Source organism: Neomonachus schauinslandi, chromosome 10, assembly GCF_002201575.2.
Source record: "Neomonachus schauinslandi chromosome 10, ASM220157v2, whole genome shotgun sequence".
NCBI lineage: Eukaryota > Metazoa > Chordata > Mammalia > Carnivora > Phocidae > Neomonachus > Neomonachus schauinslandi.
The window spans coordinates 124,987,799-124,998,587 of record NC_058412.1 but is presented as its reverse complement, the minus strand read 5'-3'; the positions used below and the strand labels follow the sequence as shown (position 1 = coordinate 124,998,587).

Sequence of the window (10,789 nt, the reverse complement as noted above, 5' to 3'; positions counted from 1 at the left end):
CTCAGGTCATGATGCCAGGGTCCTGGGATCGAGCCCCGCATCGGGCTCCCTGCTCAGTGGGAAGCCAGCTTCTCCCTCTCCCGCTCCCGCTGCTTGTGTTCCCTCTCTCGCTGTGTCTGTCTCTGTCAAATAAATAAATAAAATCTTCAAAAAAAAAAAAAAAAGATGAGGTCATACTGGATTAGAGCGGGCCCAAGTCCGGTGGCGGTTATGTTTATTAGAGGACAGACACAGAGAAGGAGCGTGAAGACAGAGGCAGGGGATCAGAGCCATGTGGTCACAAAGCCAAGGGACACCCTCCTTGGTGACAATCCTTTGCTGACAACCACCAGAAGCTAAGAGACAGGCATGGAGTAAATGCTCCCTCAGAGCCTCCAAAAGGAGCCACCCCTGCGGACACCTTAATTGTGGACTTCTAGCCTCCAGACGGCTGAGGGCATAAATTTCTGTCATTTTAAGCCACCAAGTTTGTGATGGATATTTGTCACCCCATCCACGGGAAACCAATGCACGCCTGTTACAATTTCTAAAGAGGGAACAATGAATTGGGTCACAGTTTCTAAAAATATCAATTCAAGGGGCTCCTGGGTGCTCAGTTGGTTGGGCATCTGGCTCTTGGTTTTGGCTCTGGTCGTGGTCTTGGGATCGTGGGGTCGTGGGGTCGAGCCTTGCGTGGGGCTCCACACTCTGGCGTGGACTCTACTTGTGATTGTCTCTCTCCTTCTCCCTCTGCTTGTCTCCCCGTTCACTCTCTCTCTAAAATAAATACGTAAAATCTTTTTTAAAAAGTTTAAAAAAGATCAATTCAACTCATATTGATGTTGAAGCAAGATTAGTCACATTTTTTTCGCCTGCCTTGGAGGCATCTTGTCTTAATGAGCCACCATGAGGGCAGCTCTCTTTCCTGTCCAAGTGGCAAGCTTTTGAGACAGAGCCCATCCCTCTCCTTTGCTGTCTTGGCTAAGGTTGAAAATATTATCTATAAAGTAGAAAACTGAAACTTCCCTACAATGACAGTTACATAGGATTATGTATTCATTTGGGCAGGGACTGGGTGGGGACACAGGAAGAGGAAAATAAAATATGCAAAAGGGAGGTGAAATGTGGATGTTGTTAAACATTAACCACCGTGGTCCGACTAGGGTTGAGAGCAAAGATCTCAAGTCAGACATACCCCCGTCCAAATCACAGAGTCACAATTTACCTGTGTAACTTAACTTCTCTGAGCATCAATCTCTCCCTCCATAAATGGGATTTTTATTCCTGCTTCTTGGCCTGAGGTTTAGATGAGATGATGTATAAGAAGCCTTCACCCTAGAACCTGGCACATAATAAATGATCAATATATTTTGGCTTTAAATTTTTTCTATTTAATTTTTTTAAAGATTTTATTTATTTATTTGAGAGAAAGAGAGAGCACAAGCCAGGGGAAGGGGCTAAGCAGAGAGCCTGACACAGGGCTCCATCCTAGGGCCCCGGGATCATGACCTGAGCAGAAGGCAGTCGCTTGGGGCGCCTGTTGGGTGGCTCAGTTGGTTAGGTGTCTGCCTTCAGCTCAGGTCATGATCCCAGGGTCCTGGGATTGAGGCCCGCATCGTGCTCTCTGCTCAGCGGGGAGCCTGCTTCTCCCTCTCCCTCTGTCTACCACTCTGCCTGCTTGTGCTCTCTCCGTCAAATAAATAAATAAAATTTTTTAAAAAAGAAGAAGGCAGTCGCTTAACTGACTGAGTCACCCAGGTGCCCCTCTATTGAATTTTCTAATAAAAAACATCCACAAGGTTCAAAAAGCAAAGTGAGAGGTGCCTGGCTGGCTCAGTTGGTAGAGCATGTGACTCTTGATCTCGGGGTTCTGGGTTCAAACCCCATGTTGTATGTAGAACTTACTTAAAAATAAAATCTTAAAAAAAAAAAAAAGCAAAGGGATATAAAAAGTAATCCATTGAAAAAACTGACGTCCACCCATCCCTGTGCACCCACTTCCTCCCTCTCCCCTACACCACTGGCAAACACGTTTATTAGTCTTGTGAATCCTTCCTGTATTTCTTTAAGGAAATACACATGCTTAGCTCCCTTACACAAGAGGTGGCATTCTGTATAAGCTTTTTCTGCATTTTTTATTTTTTTCATCTAGCGGTAATACCCTGGAGATCATTCCACAGCAGTACAAAGAGAACTTCCTCTTCCTTCTTTATCACTGCACGTGATTCCATGGGCTGCTGCGTCACCCCCTATAGAGGGAAACTCCAGTTGTTTCTGCTCTGGCAATGACCAATAATACGGCACTGAAAATCTTTGTACTCACTTTCTCTTGTATGTGCACAGGTGTATCTGTGACACAAAGATCTGAAAGCACAATTCCTGGATCAAAGGGGAAAATGCCAGAGAACTTTTTTTTTTTAAGTCATCTCTCCACCCAACGTGGGGCTTGAACTTACAACCCCAAGACCAAGAGGGGCATGCTCCACCGACTGAGCCAGCCACGTGCCCCCAGATTGCTGTTGCTACATATGGGCAAGTTGCCCCACAAAGGTCACTGGGGGGGGATGTACGCCAGTGTCTTTTTCCTGCAGCCTCACCAACACAACAGGCCTGAAAGCTGGTTATTATTTTGATTATTGTTTCAACGTTGTTTGTGCTAAAAAAATTTTTTCTTGCCACATTTTTGTCTATAGATACAAGCACGGTTATCTCTAACTTTATTTATTTATTTTTAGATTTATTTAATTAATTAATTTATTTATTTGAAAGAGAGAGAGCACAGGAGCAGGAAGGACAGAGGGAGAGGGAGAGAGAATCTGAAGAAGATTCCCTTCTGAGTGCGGAGCCCTATGTGGGGCTTGATCTCAAGACCCTGAGATCACAACCTGAGCTGAAACCAAGAGTCAGGCACTTAGGGCGCCTGGGTGGCTCAGTCGTTGGGCGTCTGCCTTCGGCTCAGGTCATGATCCCGGGGTCCTGGGATCGAGTCCCGCATCGGGCTCCCTGCTCTGCAGGAAGCCTGCTTCTCCCTCTCCCACTCCCCCTGCTTGTGTTCCTGCTCTCTCTGTCTCTCTCTGTCAAATAAATAAAATCTTAAAGAAAAAAAAAAAAAATGAAAGAACTTTAAAAAAAAAAAAAAAAGAGTCAGGCACTTAACCAACTGGCCACTCAGGTGCCCTGATTTATTTATTTTTCAAAGTAAGCTCCATGCCCAATGTGGGGCTTGTACTCACAACCCTGAGATCAAGAGTCACATGCTCTACTGACTGAGCCAGCCAGACACCCCTCAAACTTTATTGGAAGAAGACACCTCAGGTGCCCCTGGCTGGCTCAGTCGGTTAAGCATCTGACTCTTGGTTCCGCTCTGGTCGTGATCGCAGGGTCGTGAGATTGAGTCCCATGCCGGGCTATGCTCTGACCGAGGAGTCTGCTTGGGATTTTCTCTGCCCCTCCCCCTGTTTGCATGTGCTCTCTCTCTCCCCCCACACCCCAAATAAATAAATAAATCTTCAAAATTAAAAAAAGAAAGAAAGAAAGAAGGCACCTCAGAACAAGAACAGGCTGTAATGAAAGAGAAACGATCAGACAATAGGAAAAGGTTTCTAGAGATTAGAAATATGGTGACTGAAAAAAATGTTATGCCCGTGAATATGCTGAAAAACAGAAGAAACGTGGCCAAAGACCAAATTAGTATGTGGAAATATCGGAGCAAGGAAATCCTTCAGAATATGGAGCTGAAATTTTTCAGCAAAAAAGTGCTTGAAAAAAATTTTTTTAAGTGCTTTAGACCTCCATTTCCATATCAAACACGCCTAACCCTTCTAACAAAAATGAATTCAAGATGTATGCCAGAAAAATGAAAATGGAAACCAAAACAAGCAAAAAGGCATGGTATGCAAGAGACGGTAGAATTAAGCTAAGAATGCATGACATATGGGCAGCAGGCCCAGGGAGACAGAAGAACAAGAAATTAGAACATGAAGTCAACAGGCTCTGTGAAAAATAACATAAAGAACAAAGTCCGTTTTTTTCCACCCAAATTATATTACTAAGGACCTAGATGTTCTAAAAGCAGAAGGTAAAGAAATGCATCTCTTCTATCAATGAGGATTTTAAATACTCGCTCTGGGAATTTGGTGTGGGGAATTGGTTACACTCGTTATGGAAAATCCAAGAAGCCAGCAGAAGACCAAGAGGCAGCCAGGGATTAGGGAAAGCAGTTGGCAGTGGAGTGTTGGTAAAGGGTCAACTGGCTCTTGGAAAGAAACCCCGATGTGTTGTGTGTTCCATTTGGGGGGGATGTAAATACTCCTTCCGTGGCCAATTTCAAGCTGCCAGCATGAGGCCACCGAGCATGGAGAAGGAAAGAGAGGCGCACAATCGCTTCCTGTGAGCTGGGACGGGCCAGCTCTAGCACGCCGTTGGTAGAAAAGTGCCACCACACTCGGGGACAGTGGGAAATCTAACTGCAGCCCTGGGATCAGGGCCACTTGGTAGAAGATGGAACCATAGAAGAAGCTCTACTTCCCTTTCTGTGACAGCTGTTCTGTAGTGGGAAATATTCACATAATTTTATTATTATATATGCTGTGTATTCGAAGTTTCAAATCAACAACCATCACAACATAATCTTATTACACTGCCTACTATGTGCCAGGCAACAGTTCTAGGTCCCAGGGAGATGGAAGTGACAAGATGAAGTCCCTGTATTAATACATCAGAATTTGTTAATTCATTCACCAACTAATGGGCATTTGGGTTGTTTCCAGTTTGGGGCTACAATGAAAAAAAAAGAATTCATAAAGGAATATATGGAGTGCCTGGGTGGCTCAGCGGGTTAAGCGTCCAGCTCTTGGTTTTGGCTCAGGTCATGATCTCAGGGTCGTGAGATCAAGCTTGGCATCATGCTCAGCGGGGAGTCTGCTTGAGATTCTCTCTCCCTCTGCCCCTCCCCCACTCACTCTCTGTCTCTCTCTCTCAATAATTAAATAAATAAATAAATGCTTTCTTTTGTGGTTAGTGCTTATGGTGTCCTGTCTAAAAGATCTCTGTCCCTCCCAACAGTGTCCTGTATTTTCTTCTAGTAGTTTCTAATTTTAGCTTTTATATTTAGGTCTATGATCTCTCTTGAATATTTTTCATGTATAGTGTGAAGTGGGAGTTGAGTTCATCTTTTTCAGTATGAATATCCAATTGTTCCAGCAACATTGGTTGAAAAACAAAACTTTTTTCCCTCACTGAATTACCTTAATGCTTTGATTAAAAATCACTTGGCCATAGATGTGTTAGTCTAAACTGGCCTCTCTATTCTCTTCCATTGAACTGTCTATCCTTACTTCTTTTACCTTTTGAAACATGCAAATTGGCCCAGGGTACTCTCTCACACAAACAAAATAGGCCTTTTCGTACAACAAGTATTTTCTGAGCCTAGTCTGTGCCAGTCAGCAGGAATATAATGGTGTTCAAGACTCAACATTTTCCTTTTTCCTCATGGTGCTTGGAGTAGTAAACATCTGCTGGTTTTGCCTGCTCTAAATACTCTCCTCTTCCTCAAGCAACAGGTTCTCAGTTCTCCACTGGGGAGCCACAGTCTGCCCACCCTCATCCCATGTGGTTCAGATGAAGCTGACCTCAACATCCCTTTCCCAAGGTAAACACACAACCCAGGCTTGACCAATGAGCACCAGCACGAGGACATTTTTGTAGAACCACCAGGAAGATGTAGTTTTCTTTCCTCTGTTGTTTTTTGTTTGTTTGTTTATTTTGTTTTTTGAGAAAGAGCGAGTGTTGGGGGGAGGGCAGAGGGAGAGAGAGAATCCCAAGCAGGCTCCATGCTGATCAAGGAGCCTGACACGGGGCTCCATCCCACAACCCTGAGATGATGACCTGAGCCAAAGCCAAGAGTCAGATGCCCAGCCGACTGAGCCACCCAGGTGCCCCTTTCCTTTGTCATTTCTGTAGTTGGCAAGCTGAAGGGAGCCACTGCTGCCTGAGATTGATGCCAATATGGAGGGCATCAGAGTTGGTAGGTGGGGACTGACAGATACTCACCATTTGAGCATCTGGTCCCAGCTGCGCTTGAAGCCGGCGAAACTCCTGGGCTTTCCTATTCTGTGAGTCAATGAATTCTTCTTCTTTTTTTAACTTAAGGCTGTTTGAGTTGAACCTACTTCCCCCTGCTAAACATAAAGGAATTAATACAAGCAATAGGAAAAAAGGCAAAGTCAACATGGGCATCTCAGGGAATTTCCCTGGTCAACTTTCAAGGCAATTCTTATTTAATTCCATTCATCTTGGATACCTCAGTCCAGACCCTCTGTCCAATCAATCAACAAGTCCCTAGAAAGCAGTATTTTTCAGACTGAGGATTATGACCCACTAGTGAGTCATGAAATGAATGTAATGGGTTATGGCCAGCAGTTTTTTTTTGTTTTTTTTTTTAATGAAAGAGAATGGAATAAAAGGAATAGAAAATATCAGAAGGCATTGCATGTTGTAAGGCTAAGTATTTTATAAAACTTTTCTTTCTGCTGTATGCATGTGTGTAGTATACATTAAAGGTATTTCTCCCTATGAGATGCAGTGAGTTTGAAAACCACCACTAGAGGGGCGCCTGGGTGGCTCAGATGGTTAAGCGTCTGCCTTCCGCTCAGGTCATGATCCCAGGGTCCTGGGATCGAGTCCCACATCGGGCTCCCTGCTCCACGGGAGGCCTGCTTCTCCCTCTCCACCTCCCCCTGCTTGTGTTCCCTCTCTCGCTGTGTCTCTCTCTGTCAAATAAATAAATAACATCTTTAAACAAATAAATAATTTTTTAAAAAATAAAAAAAAATTTTAAAGATAGGGCGCCTGGGTGGCTCAGATGGTTAAGCGTCTGCCTTCGGCTCAGGTCATGATCCCAGTGTCCTGGGATCGAGTCCCACATCGGGCTCCCTGCTCCTTGGGAGCCTGCTTCTCCCTCTGCTTCTCTCTCTCTTTCTCTCTGTCTCTCATGAATAAATAAATAAAATCTTTAAAAAAAAATTTTTGGGGGGGCGCCTGGGTGGCTCAGTCGTTAAGCGTCTGCCTTCGGCTCAGGTCATGATCCCAGGGTCCTGGGATCGAGTCCCGCGTCGGGCTCCCTGCTCGGCGGGGAGCCTGCTTCTCCCTCTCCCACTCCTCCTGCTTGTGTTCCCTCTCTCGCTATGTCTCTCTCTGTCAAAAAATAAATTAAAAAAAAAAAATTAAAAAAAAAATTTTTTTTAAGATATTATTTATTCATTTGAGAGAAGAGAGAGAGAGAGAGAGACAGCACAAGCCGGGGGTGGGGGAGGAGGGAGAAGCAGACTCCCCGCGGAGCAGGGAGCCCAATGCAGGGCTCCATTTCAGGACCCCGGGATCATGACCTGAGCCGAAGGTAGACGCTTAACCGACTGAGCCACCCAGGCACCCCTCCCCTCCTTTCTGTTTGCTAAGAGAACTTTGGTTTTGTTCAGGAATGGAAGCAGCCATGTGTTTATGGGGAGGTGGAGCTGAGTGGACCCAGGGATGGTGGTAAGCCTCTTCATAGCCTAGGAGTGAGTTTTGATTGATCCATGCCAGTGGTTTTCAAAGTGTGGTCCAAGAACCCCTGAGAGTCTCTGAGACCCTTTCAGGAGGTCCATGAGGCCCTCCTTTTTGCAACAACGTATCTGTGTGAGGCCAGAATTTCTTTATATATTTCAAGCAAAACAACATATCACAATGGATTAAATGCAGAAGGAGAAAGTAGAATCCAGCTTCTTCTATTAAGTCAGACATGAAAGAGATAAAGAAAAATGTAAAACAATGTCACTTTTTCCACTAATTATTGTTTGGGGGGAAATGCCATTTTTCACTAAAAAAATTATTATTTAAGTTAACATGTAAAGGGTAATTTTAAGTGAATTAATGAACGCATATATTTTAATTTTTCAGTTTTACCTTCTAAAACAGCAAACATCAGTCAATATAACCACAAAAACCAAAGCTCTTTGAGGTCATTATAATATTTAAGAGTTTGAAAACCACAAACATAAGCCAGTCATGGTTGTCTCCTACCCTTTACCAGTGATTTTATCAGGAATATGGTACAATTCTAGAAAATGGAACTTAAAATCTGCTGAGGACTTCTGCAAAAGTGTTCCTTCTAGGGAAAAAAAGAAGAGCTGATAGGAGGAAACAGTCCCTGTCCTTTTACTAGGTTAATGTGCACGCAGTGTGATGCCTAGAGCTGTGGCAGCCATCTTGCAGCTATGAGGTTACAAGGCTGAGGCAAAGTCTGCACACTGAGGACAGCAGAATGAGGAGGTGGAAAGAATATGCGTTCTTGAAGATAGTGTTGAACCTCTGTCTGTATCCACCAGCACAAGACCACCTATCTCTGGATTTCTTGTTTTGTGAGATAATAAATCTCTCCCCCACTAGATTGTAAGATCCATTAGGCAGAGTTTTGCCTTAATTTGGGGTTTTTAACTATTTTAATCACTGCCCTATCACCAGCACCTAGAACAGAGCCAGGAACATAGTAGGTAATAGGTAAATGTTTGTTGAATAAATGGATGACTCCATTGAATTATCCATGAATAAAAAGTCTTTGTTGGATTTTGATGTTGTTACTTATAGCCAAAGAATCCTACTCGAATCAAGTGTCTAACACTACTCCAATTTCCATCTGTGGGGATCTTTTTCAGAGATCCTCTTCAATAACCTCCTTCCATCAATCAGCATCCCAGCCTATGCTGGGCATGACCTAATTATAACCCCACAACACTAAGGGATTATCTCTGAGCAATTCTGCCCCCCCACACACACTTTTTTTTTTTTTTTAACTGCCTCCACTAGAGGTAGGGGTCAGAGACTTATTAGTTTGGGTACAATATCCCGGCTGCTATAACAAAGAGACCTTAAGTTATTGGCTCAAACAAAATCAAGTTTATTTTTTTCGCACTTACCAATCCAGACTTAGGTGGTTCTAAGGTAGTAGCATTGACAAACTCAACACACAATTTCAATCTCCATGTCCAAGGTAGCTGCACTAGCTTCTGCCATCACATCTGTATCCCAGCCAGTGGTAAAGGGCAGGAGAAAGGGCAAAGAGGGAACATATCCATTTCACTTAATGGCATGATCTGAAATGAGCTTGCATCATTTCTGCTCATATCTCACATAAACTCTCATAAACATCTCAGAACTTGGTTACATGAACACTTAGATCCAAAAAAAAAAAAGAAAAAGGTCAGAAATGTAGTCATCAACTGGACAATCCTGTGCCAGCCAAAACTCATGAGTTTTTTTATTAAAGAAAGAAGGAGAAAAGAAGATATTAGTGGTCAAGCAGCTGTCTTTGCTATGTTCGGTTTGGTTTGATTTGTATTTGTATCCTCAGAGCCTTAAACAAGGCTTGACACATGGTAAATGTTGAGGAAACGTTTAAAGAAAGAAATAATAAAGGAAACAAAGAAACAAACAAAAAAACCCAGAATCCAACCCTTAATCTGGAGAGAACTCAGATGAAGCATTAATGTACCACAGACAACACAAAACAACACTTGCTGGGGGTGCTAGATCAATTAATATGGTCTCTAAGGTAAACCATTTTCTCTGGTTCCACAAGACCCCTCAACCTCTCATTTCCACAGAAGCTAATTCTCTCTAGTCTGTGACCCACTCTATGGGGCAAAATCTCTCCATGGCCCTTCACCTGTGTTCACTTTCAATTGGACCAAAAAATCAGTGACAACAATGGAGAGTAGCGGGACACTTGTAACCTTCATAAACTCAGAGACCCATGTAGATTCAGCCTTGGAGATGTCATGTTCAACAGGGGCGCCTGGCTGGCTCAGTCAGTGGAGCATGTGAATCTTGATCTAGGGGTGGTGAGTTCAAGTCCGTCCCATGTTGGGTATAGAGATTACTAAAAAATAAATAAATAAACTTTAAAAAAAAGAGAGAAACAGTTCAACAGCCAAAAGATATTAAAAAGGAATTGCATTTCCTATGCACATCTCTTAAGAACATTACAAGAAATTCACAGCAATACTAATTAGAGGTCCTTGTCCTTTCTTACCTCTCCCTCCCCACCCCCAACTCCTTTCAACTGCTCCAGGGCCTGGCTTGCCAAACCCTGCATTCATCAGCTAGCCTATGCTCTTCCCCTCCCTCCTCTCAGCCTGTTAGATGAGAGGCTCTCAAAGGTCCGAGGACCAGCAGGAGTAGCATTATCTAGGAGTTTGTTTGAAATATAAATCCTTGGGCCCAGACCTATTCAATGGGAATCTCTGCAGTAGGACCCAGGTGACCCTTAGGCACAATAAAGTCCAAGGAGCACCTGACCTGGCTCACTGATTTACAACTTTGGCTGCACATCTTGACAGTTTAGCAAAATCTGGGGGCACCTGGGTGGCTCAGCTGGTTAAGCAACCGACTCTTGGCTTTGGCTCAGGTCATGATCTCGGGGTTATGAGATCGAGTCCTGCATCAGGCTCCATGCTCAGTGGGGAGTCTGCTTGGGATTCTCTTCCTTCCTTCTCCCTCTGCCTCTCTCTCTCAAATAAAAATTAAAAAATCTTTAAAAAGAAGGAAGAGAAAGAGAGAGGAAGGAAGGAAGGAAGGAAGGAAGGAAGGAAAGAAGCGAATCCTCTGATGGGTCCAGCTTGGGTCATGTGTCCAGCCCTGAACCAGTCACAGTGGCCAGATGAACAGTGTCCTCTGATTCACTAACTGCCGCCCCGACCCGCACCCCCCCACCCCACCCCCTCACCCCCCACCTCCCTCCACCCCTGCACATGTTCACAGCAGAAGTTAAACCCAG

General features: G+C 44.0%; 1 long non-coding RNA gene across 1 annotated transcript; it reads right to left on the bottom strand.

Moving 5' to 3' along the window:
* Positions 1-1,306: 1,306 nt before the first annotated feature.
* LOC110579603 lies at positions 1,307-8,955 on the bottom strand. Its single transcript, XR_002480280.1, has 3 exons — positions 8,931-8,955; positions 6,031-6,158; positions 1,307-1,321 (listed from the first exon to the last, which is right to left on the bottom strand). It is a non-coding gene; the product is annotated as an uncharacterized LOC110579603 (long non-coding RNA).
* Between the last annotated feature and the right edge of the window lie 1,834 nt (positions 8,956-10,789).